The sequence below is a fragment of the Cucumis melo genome, chromosome 3 (genome assembly GCF_025177605.1).
Source record: "Cucumis melo cultivar AY chromosome 3, USDA_Cmelo_AY_1.0, whole genome shotgun sequence".
Lineage (NCBI taxonomy): Eukaryota > Viridiplantae > Streptophyta > Magnoliopsida > Cucurbitales > Cucurbitaceae > Cucumis > Cucumis melo.
In genome coordinates this window covers 23,040,997-23,062,909 of record NC_066859.1, presented here as the reverse complement: position 1 = coordinate 23,062,909, position 21,913 = coordinate 23,040,997, and the positions used below count along the sequence as shown (strand labels likewise).

At 35.5% G+C, this 21,913-nt stretch overlaps 1 pseudogene; it reads right to left on the bottom strand.

The window, feature by feature from the left end:
• Positions 1–9,829: 9,829 nt before the first annotated feature.
• Positions 9,830–10,307, bottom strand: LOC127148516 (putative ATP synthase protein YMF19; annotated as a pseudogene).
• Between the last annotated feature and the right edge of the window lie 11,606 nt (positions 10,308–21,913).

Below are 21,913 nucleotides of genomic sequence, written 5' to 3'. Positions count from 1 at the left end.
AATGAAAAGCTTAAACTCTTCGAGAATTCTTTGACTTTATTCACAAATTCTTTGCGCATCCTTTCTAGTTTAATTTCGAGACTTTGTTCATTGATTCAGTCTCGCTCTCCTTTCAGTCGAGCCTTCGAACCATCTCATTGATAAGGATATATTCACCTTCAGATGGGTACGATTCCCTCCACCTATATCAGAAACATCCTGAGTAAGCTACTTGTAGGACAAACTTAGCCAGTAGGGGATCTCAGGGAAGAGGTTCAGTGTGCCATTATCATTTGAAATTGGAATTCTCTGAATTAGAGGGATTAGAAGAAGCTAGGTTAGTAGGTTAGAAAAGTAGGTTAGAAAGGTAGTATGAATTTGACCGAGTTGGAGCAGCTTTATTGCTACGTGAGAGGAGTGAACTAGCAAGAAGTCATAATCAGAGGGGTTGCTTGAATATGTGTTCTTTCATTACCCACATGTTGGAATTTATGTCCTAAAACTTGTACTTTGTTACTTGATTCAATAAAATTTATTATTGAATGCTATAATCTTAAAACCAATAAATTAAGGTCCCGAGACTATTTTACTAAGTTTGTCAATACACTTGAACTTTACGTAGAGACATAAACATGAATAAGGTTGAGCGCCTTACTCTGGAAAAACACTATGGATGCGGGCTGCACCGTAGTTAGTACAAACGATGTAATCCTGAATCATGGGAGTGGGGGTGTGGAGGCATCCTATGTAAATGGTTTGTATAAGACTGAAACTACGAAATAGTCACTTTTAGTTATAACGCCATAAACTATAAACTGACTATTTTATTTTTAAATGACCTAGGTAACTTGATCTTAATCTTGAGCTAACTATGAACTTCTGTTCATTCGGTAGTATCCTTAGATCTGCATAGGTGAGGGCATGTCATCATCGCTGGCCCAATAAGCCTCCCATTTCAGGGATAAGACCGAGTGGATAGCTGGGGACATAGGGTGCAAGACGGAATTCACTCCTACCCACTTCTGGGATAATAGATAGGTTGTTCCCTTAAGGACTGAATCCAAGTCTTGAACAAAGGGCCCCGACTTTTCATTGGCTTGAGAAGGATTCAGGTTTACAGGTTGGACCTTAAACCAATTGTTCAATAGTGGATCAGTGGGTCTTAAGGAGCAAAATGTAATCTCGAGGGTAAAACAGTATTTTGACCCTGCCAAGATTACGAACAACCTGTGAAGGATCAACTTACTCATCATGGTTATATCAGGTGGACATAAATATATCTATAGTGAGGGGAGTGTAACTAAGAGTCTTTAGTGGAATGACTCTTTAGTTAACGAATGTTGATTAAGCTTGGTCTAAAAGAGTTTAGCCAGTTAATCTCGAATCGTTGGAGCCCATGATCTATAGGTCCATTAGGTTCCCCTACTAGCTCATATGGATTTAACTAAGAACCATATGTTGGAATAATTCGAATTGTTCGAATTAGGTAAAGAGAGAGAAACCGACCAATGTATATGATATAAGTCAGTAAATATAAACATTAAGCTTTATGTTTAAATATGATTTAAATATGAATATGGATTCATATTTAGAAGCTTGGAAAGTTTTGAAACGACCAAAGCTGTAAAATTCAACATGTTGACTTTTCACTTTGAAAAACAAAACTTTGGACGGATTTATATTCAAATATGATTTAAATTTTAGAAAAATGAATGCAGATTCATATTCGGGAGGTTGAAATTAGTCAAGACGGATAAAATAGCAAAAAGTCAAAACGTTGACTTTTGACTAAGAAAAATCAAAGTTTGACTTTGACATAATTGGTCAAATGACCAAATTACCCTTTGACTTATATACTTATTAACTAAATGTTGGTGGGAAATGTGGCAGCTTATAATGAATTTAGAAGCCACTAATTCCATTAACAGTTAATGGATTAATTAGGTGTTGAGATTTCATGAAATAATTACATGCATTTTGCATGTAATTTTTCTATATATAAACTTCCATTTACAGAATGAGAAGATTATGATTCCGATGAAAAATCTCTAAACGATACACCTACCTCCATCCATCTCTCTAAAGGTTTTCTTCACAAAAACGAGTCCCATAACTCGGTTCTTAGTCCTGAGATTAGTAGGTCAGCTTAGTGGTTGTCCTATGCTCGTGATCTTCAGGCAGAGAAGAAATTTTGGAACGAAGAAGAAGTTGAGAACTACAAAGGTTAGCTCATCGTTTTCCTTCTATATTCTTCGTTTAGGTCTGTCGTTTAGTTAACAACATGCTATTTTCTAAATCGTTTAGATACATATAGAGTGAACACACATTTTCTTATGTGATTTGACGCGAAGACTTCCATCCCACTACGAGGTGAATGAATCTCCTTTTTCACGGTTCCTTGGCTACTTAATGTAGTCACTAAAAGAAAGAAAAGTCAATAAAAAGTTTCAGTAGGACGACGCCCTAGCTTTAGTCCTTGCCTATTTTTTGAACTGATTTCATTCCTTTTGTCAGTGGAGGCTCCATAGGAGTGTAGCTGCTGTCCTTTCCTTCAATCTCTCATGATCAACTTATCTTTCTCTAGGATTGACATTAATCTAGTCGCAAGGTGACATTAATCTAGTCGCAAGATGTCCCACCTTTGCGACTCATTTTTCATGAGGAGAAATAGGGATTGGAAAAAGAAAAAGTGGAAGAGTAGCTCAAGAGGCAGAACAAGAGGCAAAATCTAGAATAAAGCTGTAGGCACAACATAAGACAAGGAGTTGGATCGTGAAGGTCTTCTCTACAGCATTCTTAGTTGTGGGATTTGTTGGGTTTTATGTCCTAAAACTCGTAGTTAGTAAATATAATCCATTGACCGTTATTAATAAAATGTTATAATTTCAATAAGTGTTACTGATTATTTTATTAGTTTTGTCTTAATAACCTAAATCCAATAAACTAACATCCTAAGCTGTTTGATGAGTCTTGAACAGTATGTAGAGACATACGAGGATTAATGTTCAAGATCAGCTTAAAGGGTCTATAGTAGAGGGTTAAGGTTGGGTACCTTATCCTGGTAACACTATGGATACGAATCACTTTGTATTTGATACAAACACATTGATCTAATGCGTTCAAGTATGTGACATGCGAGTGAGGGTATCCTATGCAATAAGTTTGCATAAGACCGGACCACGAAATAGTAATCACTAGATGTAACTTCGTTAACTAGTTGGGTTTCTATTTCATTAGGATGACCTAGGTAACTTAGTCTTAATCCTGAGTGTATTATGAACTTCTGTTCGCAAGGGATTGTCCTTTAATTTGTATGGGTGAGAGTGACTAGATTGCCGACTCAATATGCTTATCATTTTGGGGACAAAACTGAGTGGGGAGCTGGAAACATAAACACACAAGATGGAATTCACTCATTCCCGACTTTAGGGTAAGTAGATAAGTGTTCCCTTAAATGGTGTCTCCGAGACTTGAACAAAGGACGCTACCCTCTCTATGACACGAGAGGGGTTTCTGTTTAGTGGTTAGACCATAAACAGGTTGTTCATTAGAGGAGCACTGGTATTTAAGGACTAGAAGTAACCTAGGGGTAAAACGATAATTTGACCCAACTGGTGTTACGAACACTTGTGAAGGACTAACGCCTTTATAATATTTAAGATTTGATCACATAAATCTCAATGCTGTTGGGAGATTGGTTAAAAGTAGACTTCTAAATTAGTTAGAAAATAACTCTATACCTTCATGTGATTCTTATCTTAAAATGGAAAATGTCCAAAAGATCTTTTACAAGAAAAGGATCTCAAAACCAAAATACGATCAGAGCTCGTATAATTGGACCTCTTTGGACCATTGAATGTCAAAATTCAAAGAGGGTATGAATAGTTCATCAATTTTATTGATGATTATTCAAAGTTTAGTCATATTTACCTATTGCATCACAAGTCTGATTCTCTTGAAAAGTTCAAAGAATATAAGGCTAATGTTGAGATTCAATTAGGTAAAACTACAAAAGACACTTTGATTAGATCAAGGTGGAGAGTATGTGAATTTAAGATTCCAAGACTATTTGATAGAGCACGGAATCCAGTCACAACTCTCTGCATCTAGTATTTCTAAAAAGAACGGTATTTTAGAAAGAAGAACTAAGCCTTGTTGGACATGGTTTGCTCTATGATGAGTTTTACTCTTTGATCCTCAAGGAAGAAGAAATTTGTATAGACAAATATTGGATTCTTAGAGGAAAATCTCACCATAAATCATCAAACCAAGTAGTAAATTTGTATTGGGATTTCCAAAGATGTTATAGATAAACCTAATTCATCCACTAAAGTAATTGATAAAACTAGGGAATTTGGTTAATCATATCCTTCTCAAAAGTTGAGAGTGCCTTGAAGTAGTGGGAGGGTTGTTCAGTCTGACCTTTACCTGGTTTTATCGAAAATCAGATCGTCATAGTCAATGATGGTTTAAAAGATTCATTGACTTTATGAGAAAGCAATGAATGATGTAGATTATCCATCTGACATCTAAAAATGACTAGCTATGCACTTTCAAATAAGAGTTTTGAAAATGCACAATGTGTTCTTTAAATCCAAAATTGTTTAGAACTACAAGAACAAAATACTAGCCAGTCTCAAGGATCTTATACAGACAAAATGTTGTCTAGATATAAAATGCAGAATTCCAAAAGAGTTGGATTGTCGTTAAGTATATTCTAGAATAGTTTAGAAATTTAAAAGATTATGTGCTCGTATATCAGGATCTGATTGTTATACACTGATTTTGATTTCTAAGAATGTTAGAAAGTCCAGTATTCACTCTAAATAAAGGAGCAATAGTATGAAGAAGCGTAAAGTTAAAATGTACTATTTTATTCGGGTAATTATGCATCGTAGTGACGTTGTAGTAACCAAGATACTTGTTGAGCTAATTCGTGGCTGTTCAAATTGCAAAGTCCTTCACGGCTAAAGTGTTCGAAGGACACCTAAATAGTTTAGGTCTACGAAATTTGTGCCCTAGTTTATTACATTCATATGTTTATCGTACTCATATGAGTAATTCTCTCGCGATTAAATTCAACATTTTCATCTCACTAGGAGTTTTAGTCCAAGTGGGAGTTTGTTGGAATTTATGTCCTAAAACTCGTAGTTTGTAGTTTAAAACTATAGTCTACTCAATAAAGTGGTTATTGAGGACTTATTAGTGAAAATAAAATATAATAATCTTGAAACCAATAAACTAAGGACCATAAGCTATCTAGTGTAGACTTGAACTTTATGTAGAGACATAAACTTGGATCAAGTTCGAGTATATAGCCCAAACGATCTATAGTGAATGAAGAAGGTTTGGCACCTTATTCTAGAATCGCTATGGATGTGGCTCACTTTGTAGTTAGTACAAATGAAGTGATGCTAAATCGTTCATGTAGAGACATGGAAGTGGGGGCATCCTATGTAAAGAGTTTACATAAGACTGGAACCATGAAATAGTAACTTTTAAGTTATAGCACCGTTGACTATATAAATTGACTATTTCGATTATGATGACCTAGGTAACTTAATCTTAATCCTGAGCTAACGATGAACTTCTATTCAACTGGTATTATCCTTAGATCTGCATAGGTAAGGGCAGCTCTATTGCGCTGGCTCAATAAGCCTTCCATTTCAGGGGTAAGACCGGATGGATGGCTAGGAACATAGGGTGCAAAATGGAATTCACACCTACCCACTTTAGGGTTAGTAGATAGGTTGTTCTCTTAAGGACTAAATCCAAGTCTTGAACAAGGGATCCCGCCCTCTCATTGGCCCGAGAGGGACACGATTTATAAGATGGACCTTAAACCAAATGTTTAATAGTGGATCAGTGGGACTTAAGGAATAAGAAGTAGTCTCGGGGGTAAAATGGTATTTTGACCTAGCTGAGATTACGAACAACCTGTGAAGGATTAACTTATTGATCATGGATATATCAAATGGACAAAAATATATCTATAGTGAGGGGAGTGCAGCTACGAGACTTTAGTGGAATGACTCGTTAGTTAACGAATGTAGATTAGCTTGGTCTAAAAGGGTTTAGCCACTTAATCTCAAATCGTTGGAGCTCATGATCTATAGGTTCATTAGGTTTCCCTGCTAGCTCGTATGGAATTAACTAAGAACAACTTGTTGGAATAATTCGCATTGTTAGAATTAGGTAGAGAGAGAGAAATCGACGAATATATGTGATATAGCCGTCGGTTATAGAGCTTTATAGTTTAAATGTGATTTAAATATTAAAAATTTGAATTTAAATTCATATTTGGAAGCTCGGAATTGATGGAAAAAGTCTAAGTTGTAAAAAGTCAAAGTGTTGACTTTTGACTTTTGAAAGTCAAACTTTGATCGGTTTTATATTCAAATATGATTTAAGTTTCAGAAAAATGAATGCAGATTTATGCTCGGGAGGTCAAAATTAGTCAAGACGGATAAAATGGTAAAAAGTCAAAAGGTTGACTTTTGACTTGAAAAAGTCAAAGTTTGACTTTGACATTAATGGTCAAATGACCATTTTGCCTATTGACCAAAGATTATTGGATAATCCCACCATCTCTTAGTGGGCCATGTGGATGCATATGGTGTTGTCACCAAGCCCACTAAGAGATAATGAAATGGTGATTAATTCCACTAAATGTTAGTGGAATGCTAGTTGTTGAGTTTTAATAAACTAAATTACATGCAATTTTGCATGTAATTAGTCTATTTAAGGGGCTGTTTTTCAACTTGAGAAAAGATTTTACAATTTTGTAATTTTGAATTACAAAAACAAACCTTTGCTCTCAAATTCTCAAATTGCGTTCATCCTTCACCTCAAATTTCCATCTCTTTTTCTAATTCCTTCAATTAACGGGTCCCACAACTCAATTCTTAGTTGGAGAATAGCTGGTCAACTCTAATGGTGGTCCTAGGTTCGTGAAGAAGAAAAATTAGGGACGTTGGGAGCTTCAAAGGTAAAAAATTCTCTTTTAACCCTAATTAGTGTAATTAGGGTAGTTCAAAGCATGTTAATCACTAAAATGTTTAGTTGCATATAGAGTAATTTTTGATCCCATTTCTGCTGCGTTTGTATGCTTTCCAATAGTATGTTGATACATTATAATATAAAGTTTATATTTTAATTAGACTTTATTACATAAATTTAATTTTGGATATGATTCAAAAATTAAATTATGAGAGAATAAAATATTTGAATGAGTTCAAGTATTAGTTTAATGTTCATTAGATTCATATTAAAACTATAGGTTATGAGAGAAATTTATATTTGAATATGATTCAAATTTTGGATTAAATTAAATATAATATATTTAATTTAGAAATTAATTAATTACAGAATTAATTAATAGTTTAGTTTAATTTGATTAAATTAAATTAAATTAAATTAATTAAATTAAAACTATAGGTTATGCAAGAGATATTCATTTAAATATGATTTAAATGAAAATATTAATTAAATATGATTTAAATGAAAATATTAATTAAATATGATTTAATTAATTAAATTTTTTAATATATTAATTTAATATTGATTTATTAAATTAATAGGGAACGTGGGTGGTTTTTCCACGTTCCCATTTATTCTCTCAACTTCCCACTTCTTCCATCTGAAGAAGAGAGAATTTTTTGCGTAACAAAACAAAAGAAGTGTTCTGTGAGTTCATTGATTCAGAAGATTCTCCAATTCTCTCTGAATAATTTTTTCTATGTAAAAAAAGAAAAAATTCCCTCCCAATTGGTTCCCACAAACTATCTCAATTCAGAGAATATGAAGGTTTCCAAGTGGTGTTCCCCAATTTGGAGTTTTGTAGATATAGAGATGTCAACGATCGTAAGTTTCCTCTTCTTTCTTCTTATTTGTATTTTTTCTTGAAAGCATGCTTAGCCATAAAAATTAGTTTTACCAATATATTGGTATTTTTTAGGTTCTAATTAAATTAAGTTATGGTCTCTTTTAATTCTTCCGCTGTTCAAAGGGCTTTCATCCCTTCAGGATCGATATGTGATCTCGCATAGTGGACCCTTGCTGCTCGACCTTCTTTAGACAGAGAGTCAGTCGGGGAATTCGTCCCTCTTTCATTCTCTCTTCCAACTGAGTCACTTCATAAGTCTTGATGGGGGCTTTGTTCTTTCTTCCATTCTTCTTTCTATTTGAGTTGAAAGACCAGTAGCATAAGAAGAAGTTTGCCTAAGGTTCAGATGCCTCATCTGTTGAGAGGTATGGTAGATTGCGCCATCGTCACGCCTCATAAAAGGCTTATGAAAGCTCCCAACATGTAATCCTATCTATTTGACTCTTATTTGACGTTCAAAGAACCCCATAGTAGAAGTCTTGCCCTTGCATCCTCTATTTTGGGGACCGGAAAGGAAGAAATTGTCGGCCAGACAAGTACTCAGAAGGGCAGAATGAGAAAGATCAAGAGAGGCGAGATGGAAAGGATAAAATAAAGCTCCAAATGAGTTGAGAAGCATTTAAGAAAGAAGAAAATCCACTTTTGCTCTCCACACTGATCGAAATTCCTCCCCAATTGGACTTCTTACCACATAGAGGGCTTTCTCCCTCCTTCTTTGCTCTCGATCCAATACAGTCTCAGATAAATGGACCTTCCTTTCAATTCAATGTAGGCATAATCGCTTAAGTCTATAGGTCTCTACAAGGTCAAATTTCTTCTTCCTTCAGCTTTTCCACATATGTCCCTTCAAAACCAAACCTGACGGTTCTTTAAGTAGGTTAATCTTTTAGAGTGATAAAGAAGAAGGATCCCTACTCCTTTCATATGCCCTACAACTTCATCGTCGTGGGTTTGGGCTAGGTCCTCGTGCTCCTGCCCTAGAAAGTAGGCTGATGGGTAAGACCCACCCCGCCGCAATGATGTGGTCAGAGGCTCTTACTTTTGTTCTTGCAGTAACCCTTTTTACGGAGGAATTATATCTTTCTGATTAGGCTCGTACAAAGGAAGAAACTCACATAGCGGAGTAGGAATAAGGGAAAGATAGTAAGTGCTAAAGTATCAAGAAGAGGTAGTCAACGAAGTCGACCGCCCCTCTCTGACTATGTTCATACTCTTGAAATCGGATCAAAACCTTGGCACTGCGGATATTCAAAGAAAAATCCAAAAGGACTTGATTGCATATTTAATCTGATCCTGATCTTGGGCCATTCTAATAGCTCATTCTCATTAATTTCTCATTCTCTTTTCCAAAAAAATAGAAGTCGGTGATCGAATGATCTCTTTCATTTTCATTGATATTATCTTTGTTAGGAGTCCGAAATCGGAGGACTTGTAAATTCCATTAATATTATCTCATTGATAAGGGCTAATAGATTTAATGAAGGTGAGTCTGAAAGGGGTGAAGGAGCTTGACTAAGAAGGAGAGGAGAGGCATTTCTCTAAGAAAAGAAGAGAAAACGAGTCCTTCGCAAATTCTTTGCACCTAACTACGAGAGTGCAACAAAAGAATTCCACTAATATTGTCCTTTTGACCTCTTCAATATGGAGAAATCAAAAGCTCCAGATGATCGAAGAATTTGAGAAGAATTTGAGACTCGACTGCTCCGAAGAGTCTAAAATCAATATTAGCCTGTAGGACATACTTAAAAGGAGGTGGAAAGCGAAGTGACTGTGAAGGAGCCCTTAGATTAATAGCCCTCAATAAAAAAGAAAGTCATAGCGACTGAGTGCTGGAGCCGTCCATTAGTTTTGAACTTGGCTCCGCTCCTTCTCCGCCTTCGCTTTTTCTCTTATTGAGCTCTCTTATAATGCTTTCTACTATTTGATTTGGAGGAATCACATTTTGATGCTTCTGAATGACCTTGATTAAAAAATGATGCTTTCTTGGCCGTGTAGAATATGGATTAGCATTATTTCATTTCTACAAGCGATCCTCCATCCAAGATTGGAAGAAGTGCTATATGAGGACTTCAAGATCAAATAGAATATATTTCTTTTGATACCTCGTAAGCCACTTATTTCTCCGAAACAAGAGAGAAAAGTGATTTTTCTCCTTTTTCCCAATAAGTCGATGACTTGACACATTGGGATACTTCTTTGAAACTAGAGTACATATAGAATATACCAGTGCTAAAACCTTTTCAAGATATCTTCCAAAATTGTTGGGGTCCTTGCTCCGTATGTTCTTCCCTCGGTATGAAACCAGTTGGTTTCGTAGTTTAAGAACTCTACTGATCCCAAGTACTCCATCTCCATCATTGCATCTGGGAATATAGAAAGTCAAGAAGAAAAGGCATGACTAGAAGAATTGTGTGGAATAAGTCAATTTATCCAGTTGAGGCATTCTTTCTTTTTCTCAATCTAATTCCCTCTAAATAGAAATCCTTCCTGTACGAGTAGTGAAGAACTATACAGAGTAGTGGTTGGTTGTTGACCAACGGAAAGCATGGGAGAAAGAAAGATGCTGGCAAGTAAGCATCAAAATTCAATGACGAATAGTTGTCTCATTGATAAGAACATATGAACCTGTCCAAAAACAAAGGTTCAGATGAATATGGATATAAAAAAGTCCTTCAAATGGGTCAAATTATTGAAGATGAAGAAGTCCCATGAAATTAGTGGCACTCCTTCAAATTTCGAGGATAAGGACCACACAAATTCTTTGGGCCTCACAAATTCTTTCTGACTCTCCTTCTTAGTTGAGTTGCTTCGCACCTTGAGGGTGAATATGGATTTCTAACTTGTCCTACGTAGCTTAATTAGGCCTATCAAAAGGAAAACTTTCAGTCGCTTCTCTCCTTTTAGTCGAGCCCTCATCTGGATCTTTGTTTTTGGATGGAGGTTCGACCGTTAAGTTCAAATATGTAGGATGAAAGTATGACATAATAATAGAATATAATCTTCCAAACCTATTAGAAAGTCTCCCACTATGCTAGAGGAATAAAAAACAGAATAATAAGAAGAAGTTCAAGGTTTGAATTTCAAGAATAGGATCAAAGAATTTGAGAGGAATCAGAGGGCTCGACTGAAAGGAGAGAAGAAAGAGACAAAAGAAAATAGCTCCTTCTACAATACAGGCTCCGTAGAGTTTTCTTGAATTGGTACTTTGGAAGAAAGGAAGAAGGCAATTATAAGGCACAAAGAATTTGTGAATATGGATTTATGTTTTTGCAAATTCTTTTCTCAAAAGGAGGTGCGAAGCGAAGCGACTGTGAAGGAGCCCTTAGATTAATCAAAGATCATTGATAAAGGCACAAATAATTTATGATTAGTCTGAGTCTAAAAGACTTAGAAATCCATATTAACCTAGGCAAGGAGCAAAGAATTTGCCATTGATAAGGAGCAAAGAATTTGCAAAATGGAAAGCGACAACTTTTATGGAATTTCATGAGTCCTTCGTCTATTAATCTATGGGCTCCTTCACAGTCGCTTCGCTTCACGCCTCCTCTTCCAAAAGACTACTCCTCATGATTTGAGAGTCCGTTGCAAATTCTTTGGTCTTAACCTGAAAATGCTTTTCGCCTCTCCTATAAGTCAAGCCGATGTCACTTTCATTGATAAGGAGATCAAATCTGTGGAATAGAAAACAAGTCCTATAAAATGGAAAGCCTATTTAGTGGATAAGTCACCTAGACCTTTTAATTTAAACCAGTGAGGACTCTGAAATCTACCATATGAACAAGTCCCGTAACAAGAGATTAATATGGTAGAATAAACAAGTTGCACTCCTTTAAGCCTTTTCATAAGGATAAGGACTTTAGCTTTCATTCAACTCCTACTCCGCCTCTCCTTATAGTCGAGTCGCTTTCGCCCCTCTCTTTATTCAACTCAACTCCTGGCAATCCTTGTTCATTGATTCAGATTCATATAGATTAAATTAAGGGTCTGTTCAGAGGCGCAAAGCAAAATGATTGTGAAGGAGTGCATTATGAAAGAACTCGGCTAAAAAAGATAAAGATCAAAGAATTATCTCAGAATTTGAAAACAAAGTCCTTATCCCTTATTTTGTAAAGGAGTGCATTATGAAATAACTCGACTCCAAACATAAAGGAGCAGTTCAAAGAATTTGAAAGTGAAGTCCTTATCCCTTATTATGTGGAGGAGTGCATCATGAAATAACTCGACTCCAAACAAAATGATCAAAGAATTTAAGAAGAATTTGAGAGTGAAACTCATTATCTCCTTTTTATGATTTGAGAAATCCATATTAATTAATTAGGCTTCACAAATTCTTTGCTCCTAACGGAGGTCTCGACTGAAAGGAAAGAAGCAACTGAATTTCAAATCAATTCCATTAACAAGTCCTCCTATAAAATTCGTTCCATTAACGGATAAGGTGAATATAGATTTCAGACAACTGAGGCTCCATAGATTTGAGAGGTTATGAAATAACTTGACTGAAAGGATAGGTTCAAAGAATTTGAATGAAAGCGAAGTCCTTATCCCTTATTCTTAGAAGGGGCCCTTAGATTAATAGAAGAAGCGACCGAAAGTTCATCTTTTAATAGGTCTGACTATCCACTGAAAGTAGAAAAAGTCAAAAGTCTATATGTCTCATTGATGAGGACATATGAACCTGTGGAATGAATGAGTCCAACCGTCCCGTGAGAATATGGCTGAATTCAAGGACGGGGTCCCATTTGATCCACTAAAGAAAAGATGAAACTCCTTCCTATGGCTCCACGCAGTCCGGATGGAATCAAAAGAAAAAGAAATCCGACAACAACATCAGTCTCATTATTAAGGACATATGAACTTTTCTACTCTCTTTCTTTATTGAAAGCTCAACTCTTACAGAGCCTCTATATGAATTTAGGTCACGCTATTTCATAACCTCCGTGGAGGTTCGGAGGACTCACGAAATTCCACTAACCTAGTTTTAATATGGATTTCTTAAATTCTTTAAGCCTTTGAAGGATAATGACTTTCGCTCTCAAATTCTTCGATCCTTTATGGTTAGAGTCGAGTTATTTCTAAAAATAAAGGGCTCCTTCATAGAATAAGGGATAAGGACTTCGCTTTCAAATTCTTTAAACCGCTCCATCGGCGGTCGAGTTATTTCATAGCCTATGGACGGACCCTTATTTAATATTAGCTTGACTTTCTTTTTTTATTGAGGACTTTGACCATCCTCCGTAGCTTAATTAGTTTTACTTTACCGTTTCCTTTCTCTGCTCTAGACTACTTTATTCTCTTATGAGATTTCTATTGCTTCAACGAATAGTTCACTTCTCTATATGTAATTACTTGGCGTAACTGAACTCAACTAAGCTTGAATCTAACTATAGGTGCAAAGAACTTGCGAATAAAGGAAAAGGATTTGAGAGACTCTGAGATTTTGAGTTGAAAAGAAAAGGTAAATGAAGACTCTAGCCAAGAACATCGATTAGTCTGAAGGTATTAATACTCCTAACTACGGGGTTAATGGTTTTTTGAAAATTTTTGATAGAGCTTAAACGAGCAGGGCAGAAGAAAGACCGAAATTTTACCCTAATTGCAACTAATTAACAAAAAACCTTACACCGAAATAAGATTAAAAATAGGGGTTTTAAGAAAAACTTATATTCGAAGCTCTGATTGATGCTTGAACTATCACTAGAGTTGACCTACTATCCTCCGGACTCAAAACTAGGTTGTAGGACCCATTGAATGAAGGAATCTGGGAAAGAGAAAAATAAAATGGAAAAAGGGTTGAGTTTTAAATTTTGATTTTTAATAAAACCAAACAGAAAATTGGCATCCCAAATTTTTTAGGAAAAATTGCTAAGCCTTTTTCTTAAGGCTCCAAGAGCCCAATTTAGATAGAATTCTCATGCAAGGTTGCATATGCATGGACACACATGGGCCAACAACACATAACCCACTAACCATTAGTGGGTTTAATGTCTTCATAGTTTGCTAACACCTAGCGCACTATAGTTAGTGAGTTTATCCAACAAAATGTTGGATTTTTCCACTAACTTTGATCAAAGGGTAAAATTGTATTTTGGTCAAAGTCAAACTTTGACTTTTCAAACCAAAAAGTCAGCATTTAAATTTTTATAATTTTATCCGTCTTGAATAATTTTAACCTTCCGAGCATGAATCTGCATTTATTTTCTCAAGATTCAAATCACATTCGAATATATTGCCAGTCAAAGTTTGACTTTTCAAAAGTCAAAAGTGAACATTTTGACTTTTTACAACTTTTACTATTTCCATCTTTTTCGAGCTTTCGAGTATGAATCCACATTCATATCTTTAATAATTAAATCCTATTTAAGTATAAAGCTCTATTAGTAATTTAACACCGACGACTAAGTCACATATACTTGTCGATTCCTCTCTCCTCTCTTGTTTCAAACAATTGGACTCATTCCATCATATTGTTCTAAGTTTATTCCATATGAGCTAGCAAGGGAACCTAATGGACCTATAGATCATGGGCTCCAACGATCCGAGATTAACAGCCTTTACTCTTTTATACCGAGCTAATCAACATTCGTTAACTAATGGGTCATTCCACTAAAGTCTCGTATTTGCACTCCCTTGACTATAGATATATTTGTGTCCATTTGATATAACCATGATCAGTAAGTTAATTCTTCACAGGTTGTTCGTAAGCTTGGCTGAGTCGAAAAGTACCGTTTTACCCCAGACTACATCTTTCTCCTTAAGTCCCACTGATCCACTATTGAACAATTGGTTTTAAGGTACAACCTATAAACCGAATCCCTCTCGGGATAATGAGAGGGTGGGTCCCCATTGTTCAAGACTTGGATTCAGTTCTTAAGGGAACAACCTATCTATTAACCGTAAAGCGGGTAGGAGTGAATTCCATCTTGTGCCCTATGTTTCCAATTATCCACCCGATCTTACCACTGAAATGAGAGGCTCATTGGGCGAATGCTAATGAGTTGCCCTCACCTAAGAAAATCTAAGGATAATCTCATGTGAACAAGAGTTCACAGTTAGCTCAGGATTGAGATTAAGTTACCTAGGTAATCAATAATCGAGATAGTCAGTTTTAAACAGTAAATGACGTTATAACGTAAAAGTGACTATTTCATAGTTTTGTCTTATGTAAACCTTTTACATAGGATGCCCCCACTTTCATGTCTCTACATGAATAATTTAGGATTACATCGTTTATATTAACTACAAAGTAGGCCGCATCCATAGTATCTCTGAATAAGGCACCCAACCTTTATTTATAGTAGACTATTTAGGCTATTTACTCGAACTTAATCCATATTTATGTCTCTACATAAAGTTCAAGTTTACTCAAAATAGCATTGGGATCTTAGTTTATGGATTTAAGATTATAGTTTTCAATTTCTCAATAACGGCTTTATTAAAAAAATATGATTATAAACTATGAATTTTAGGACATAAATTCCAACAATTCTTTGCTCCTAACAGAGAGGTCCAAGTGACAGGTTGAACCATGACATCTTTCTTCTATTGAGATAAAGTAGCATAAGCTCCCATCTCCGAACTCGTGGAGTTTTTAGTCCTCAACTTATTATACCAATACAGCCCTCGCCACTCGCCGGTCTTCTCTCAATTCTGATTCTGATGGTATTTCTGTCGATGCATGTGTTGGCACTGGGACTGGAAGAAGATCGACTGATTAGTCTTCTCTTTATGAGTTGAGTTGGTCAATTAGTGAACTAATCTTCTCGTGATCGTACTAGGACTGAGATTTCTCATAAGAGAATCAAGCCTTTTCCGTGATGGGAGGAGTTAAACCTCTCCATTGGCCTTTCAACGTCCCTATCTTTCATACCTCGTCTTAGTCTATCCTGTTCTGGTTCCCGTTATTTCATCCTTATTTCATCTTACTTCTTCAAAAATGGTTTTCACCCTCAACGGATGAAAGGACCCAAGAAGACTTCCTTCGCTCTTGGTCCCAAGACCTCTGACTTAATAAGGAATTTTACAAATTCTTTGGTCAAGACGTCTTTAATTTAATAGTCGAGACCTTGTTCATTGAGGCGGTAAAATGCACAATTAGCACTCTCAACAAAATCTAATATTTCTTTTCTCTCATTTTAGTTGAGACCTTGTTCATTGATTCAATTGAGTTATTTGAGTGGAGTTTCATGACTTCTTTGGAGCAGTTTAATATTTCTAACAGAGGGGTTCAGACTTATAATAAAATAAGAAGAAGAAGCTAAGAGAAGACTTAAAAGTCAAAATCCCATATTCAGATAATGAGTTAAGAAAAGAGAGGGATAAGATTTTCTATGATGTGAAGAATGAGAATTCAAAGTCTCTCTTCTCTTTATCTTGATCTTATTATCTCAACTTCTAGAAATTCGCCCGCCTTTTGCTTCGATTGGCACAGTTAATTGATAATAGGATTTTCTCATCATAAAAAAAAGGATCTCACCTTTCTTTTTGCTTGCACTAAAAAATCTAGTATTAGAATAAGATAGTCAACCTCGAAATAGGGGTTGATTTTGCAGTTATAAGGAATAAGAAGGACATAGTAATTTGAATCTTTTTGAAAATCATATCAATTTTGGTGATTCATTCTCATCCTTCTTTTATCTCTTTTCATTTGATTAAGATATCGAATTGGGAAATACCGCTACGTAGGCGTGCAATAAGCCTACTTCGTAGGCTCAGATCAAGGGAAGAAAGAAGTAGTAGGGTAGACCTCATTAAAGATATGGAGGAACGAATGTGAGAATCGAGCTAAGCTCTTTAACGAGGGTTCGGTACATCTTTAGTCTTGATTTTATCCCCTCGGAGGAAGGAGAGTTCAAAGAAAGGTATGGGGGGGTCGGGTAAAAGCTCCTCCGAGGAAGTCCGCCCAGAACGCTCTCTTTCTTGAAATGCTAGGTGCGAGACACCAACGCTTCTACTTAGAAAATCATATCTACTCGTTGTTCGTACCTTTGTTTATCTTACTAACCCTCTATCTAAAACCCTTGTTTACCCGATGCATGAATCAGAGAATGAGTCCTCAGGACCTTATTTTCTTCCTCACGCTTGATCCTTTTTACGGAAGGATATTGATATACCAACATCACTCAAAATCCTATGGTTCATGGAATAGCGCATACAATCTTCCTTGTTGAGCCGGTTCGATGCCCTATTGTAACACCTTTCTAGAGGAGCGACTTGTATACCCTTGGCAGTGGAGAATGATTACTTTGGATGTGCTGATCAGACTCATGGATGTTCCCTAGCCCTCATACTCTGGCTCAGCAGCCATTGACCCCTTAAGGTCGCTTCGACCATTTCCTTCCCCACAGACAAATGTAATAGGTGATGGATAAACAACAAACAAAGCATACAGCAGTGGAAGACTAGGATCGTGCTTTACTCCATATGCATCTAAACGATTTAGAAATTAACATGCTGCAACTAAATGACAGACCTAACCGAAGAATAGAAAAGATAAAAGATGAGCTTACCTTTGTAGTTCTTAACTTCTTCTTTGTTCCAAAACTTCTTCTTGCCTGAAGATCACGAGCAAAGGACAACCACTATGTTGACCTACTAATCTCAGGACTAAGAACCAAGTTGTGGGGCTCGTTTTTATGAAGGAAAACTTAGAGAGATGGATGGAGGAAGGTGTATCATTTAGATATTTTTCATGAAATTTTCATCATCATCTTCTCATTTTATAAATGGAAGTTTATAAAGAAAATTACATACAAAATGCATGCAATTTACTTCATGAAATCTCAGCACCTAATTAATCCATTAACTATTAATGGAATTAGTGGCTTATAAATTCATTACAAGCTACCACATTTCCCACTAACATTTAGTAATAAATATATTAGTCAAAGGAAAATTTGGTCATTTGACCAATTAAGTCAAAGTCAAAGTCAAACTTTGACTTTTCTTAGTTAAAAGTCAACTTTTTGATTTTTTGCTATTTTATCCGTCTTGACTAATTCCAACCTCCTGAGTATGAATCCACATTCATTTTCTAAAATTCAAATCATATTTGAATATAAATCTGGTCAAAGTTTTGTTTTTCAAAGTCAAAAGTCAACATGTTGACTTTTATAACTTTGACCGTTTTAAAACTTTCCAAGCTTCTAAATATGAATCCATATTCATATTTTTATTATTTAAATTATATTTAAATATAAAGCTTAAAGTTTATATTTACCGACTTATATCATATATACTTGTCAGTTTCTCTCTCTTTACCTAATTCGAACAATTCGAGTTATTCCAACATATTGTTCTAAGTTGAATCCATATGAACTAGTAGGGGAACCTAATGGACCTATAGATCATGGGCTCCAACGATTCGTGATTAACTGGCTAAACTCTTTTAGACCAAGCTTAATCAACATTCGTTAACTAATGAGTCATTCGACTAAAGACTCGTAGTTGCACTCCCCTCACCATAGATATATTTCTGTCCACCTAATATAACCATTATGGGTAAGTTGATCCTTCACAGGTTGTTCGTAATCTTGGTTGGGTTAAAATACCGTTTTACCCCCAAGATTACATCTTGTTCCTTAAGACCGACTGATCCATTATTGAACAATTGGTTTAAGGTCCAACCTATAAACCTGAATCCTTCTCGGGCCAATGAGAAGGTGGGGCCCCTTTTTTAAGACTTGGATTTAGTCCTTAAGGGAACAACCTATTTACTATCCCAAAAGTGGGTAGGAGTGAATTCTGTCCTGCACCCTATGTCCCTTATCCACTAAGTCTTATCCTTAAAATGGAAGGCTTATTGGGCCAGCGAAGATGAGCTACCCTCACCTATGCAGATGTAAGGATACTACCAAATGACCAGAAGTTGATAGTTAACTCAGGATTAAGATCAAGTTACCTAGGTCACTATAATTGAAATAGTCAGTTTATATAGTTTACGCGTTATAACTAAAAGTGACTATTTCGTGGTTCGAGTCTTATGCAATCCATTTACATAGGATGCCCCCACTCCTATGTCTCCACATGAACGATTTAGGATTACATCGTTTGTACTAACTACTGAGCGGGCTGCATCCATAGTGTTTTTTCAGAATAAAGCGCCCAACCTTATTCATACACTATAGACTATTTGGGCTATTAACTCGAACTTAATCCATGTTTATTATTTGAGGCTTTAAAGAGCTATGAAGCATTGTCACCACATTTAAGATTATTTAGGACAAGTGTGGGTAATCTCTAAAGTTTTGACTTCCTAGTTTGACTTTGAGATTGTTAATGGACTTAAGCCTTTAAAGCATGGATATTGATTATAAGAGTAGATGGTTTTAGACTACGACTTAAGTTTCGGTGCTTGTGGCGTTAAAAGTTCAAGATGAAGTTAAGGGTCCAAAAGTGAAATTTTAGCTTAAATTAAAGTATGTGATGAATGATACAAGTTAATAAGAAAAGTGAAGTTCGACCCATTGAACCATAAATAATTTGAGTTGGCTTGATGAAGGAGTTAAGAAATAGTTGTGATATCTCGATATGCAAAGATAACTGAGGGTCATTGATCGTTGTTTCAGGCCAAGTTGAAGTGGGGAAAGTGTATAACCCCGGGGGATCGAGTTACTGACTGTGAGTGGCTTAATTTCGAGCGTTCTTTGTATTTATACATATTATATCTCATATTATCTCATGATATAGTTGAAAACTACCACGACTTAAGCTTTTATTACATACTTTCATCTATGTTTAAACAGTGTGTATAAGCATCGCATTTTTAAGAATGTTTATGACTCGAATTTTATTAGACGGGTTTCTAGTTCTTGTTTCCTCTTATGTTGCAAATGATATGCTTACTCATCGTGATTTTAAAAATGCGTATGGTTTGAACATTATAAAATCGTTTTCCAAGTTTTGAGTGTACTTGGTTTTGAAATATGTTTAACCAATGTTTATGGTGAACGAGAAGGTGATTTCCCTAAGGCTACATGAATGTGTTTTCGTAGCGCCACCTATGGTTATTAGGGGGTTTCGGGGCTGAAATAGGCCGTGAATGGAGATCCGAGAACCTGAATCTAGATGAGGATGTAGATGGAGGATTGTGATATGGCTTTGGGCCTAGCTAAACCCATGGTAGGTGGCTCTATGTGCACATAGGAGCGATATGTGTTTACTTTGGTAGGTGCTGAGTGTGTGTGAGCTCCGTTTGGCCGTGTGTTTCCTTTTAGAGATAGAACACGTGTGAGCTATTCTCGAGCCATATACTTAGTATGCTATGATGGTTGGAAGTTGCCATCGTGGAAGGTATTAAAGATGCGTGAGCTAATTTTAGTCACATGATTCTTTGTCATGTGCGAGCTATCTTTGACTGTATTTTTAGATGCCTTGTCATGGTTGGATCGACTACAGGTTCATTGGTAGACTGATGGCTATGAGTTAATGACGTTTTCAACCAAATTTTCATTACTAATGCATATTTACAGTTTCTCTCTTCAAGCATGTTTTTTGAGCTTTACATCTATAGAAATTACCACTCACTGAGTTTTATACTTATGTTTCAGTGTTTTCTCCCCCCCCCCCCGCCCCCTCTCAAGTAGCGATCAAGGGCCAAACATTGATTAAATACTCGTCATCGATTGAAGTTCTCTACTATTCTTTTGTATGTATATAGTTATTTTTTTTTGTAATACATCAGGGAGTGGTTAGATTGTAGCGAGAGTAAAGTTAAGAACTCGTGTTTTAGGGAGATCCTTCATTTTGAATTATTTTTGTTCGACATATCTAATTAGAGTATGGTTGTTTGTCTGAAATTTTGGCACTATAGAAGTATCTGGATAAGTGTGTGGTGAGACACACTTGACGCGTTGTGATTTCTGTGGTTGTTTATACGTATATAGAAGTGCAAATTCTCAATTTTACAAGTTTGGCTAACCCATATTTTAGAGGAGGTGTTGCCGAAATTTTTATAGAATTCTTGAAAACCATTTTATCAATCATACCTAAAAAAAAGGGTTGTTTAAAGTAATAGAATCACCATGATCTGGGTTAGAAGGGAACTTAGAATGGGGTGTGACATCTTTTATGTTATGTATTTTCTGTTTTTTCATTTGTATATTTATTTGTTGCTTAATATTTTCTTTTTACTCTATTATATTTTATTGCTTTTTATATTTATGTACTCCCTACATTTTCTTATTTAGTTATTGCTTAATATGCTTATTTATTTATTTGTTATGATTGTTGCCTTCATATTTATGTATTTTATTTACTTATTTATGTTTGTTTATTTATTTCATTCCTATTAATATTATATCCCACCTTATTTGTTGTGATTACTTCTTTAGTTCTGTTCTACTTATTTAATTTTCTTATTAAACATCATATTGTTTCCTATTTAAAATTTTAAACTCTTTCTAATTAAAATTTTCAAATGTTTTAAAATCTCTCTAATTTAAAATTCTTCACGTTTTAAGATCTTTCGTAAAGACTCTTTTTTATCCTTTAGAAAATTAATGGTATAATTTTTTTTCATGCCTTTTAAACTTTCAAAATTTAATCTATAATTTCATAAGGTTTTCCTAATCAATCTTTTCTATAATAAGGTTATGAAAGATCTTGGAGAATACAGCAGCCAAAGTGCCTCTTGGAGATGAATCCCAAAAGAAATAAAGTGGTTTGAACAACAATGTAGATGGAAGATTAATAATGGACGAAACCTCTGATTCTGGCATGGAAATTGGAACAACAAACAACCACTTAGCAAGACCTTTCCTCGACTGTTTGCATTACAAGAAAATCAAGATGCAATAATTGAAGACCTTTGGGACCAAACATCACAAGAATGAATCCTAAAATCAAGAAGACCACTAAATGAAAGGGAAACTGGGCTATAGAACCTCATCAAAAGAGAGCTCACCAGACCAGAAACTACCAAAGGAGACAACTCCTCGATTTGGCTTCCTATTGATAAGAAATATTTCTCGGTTGCATCGATCAAAGAAGTATTACAGAGAGAAGACCAAAACAACCAACAAGCAAATGATAGAATCCTCGAAATGACCTGGA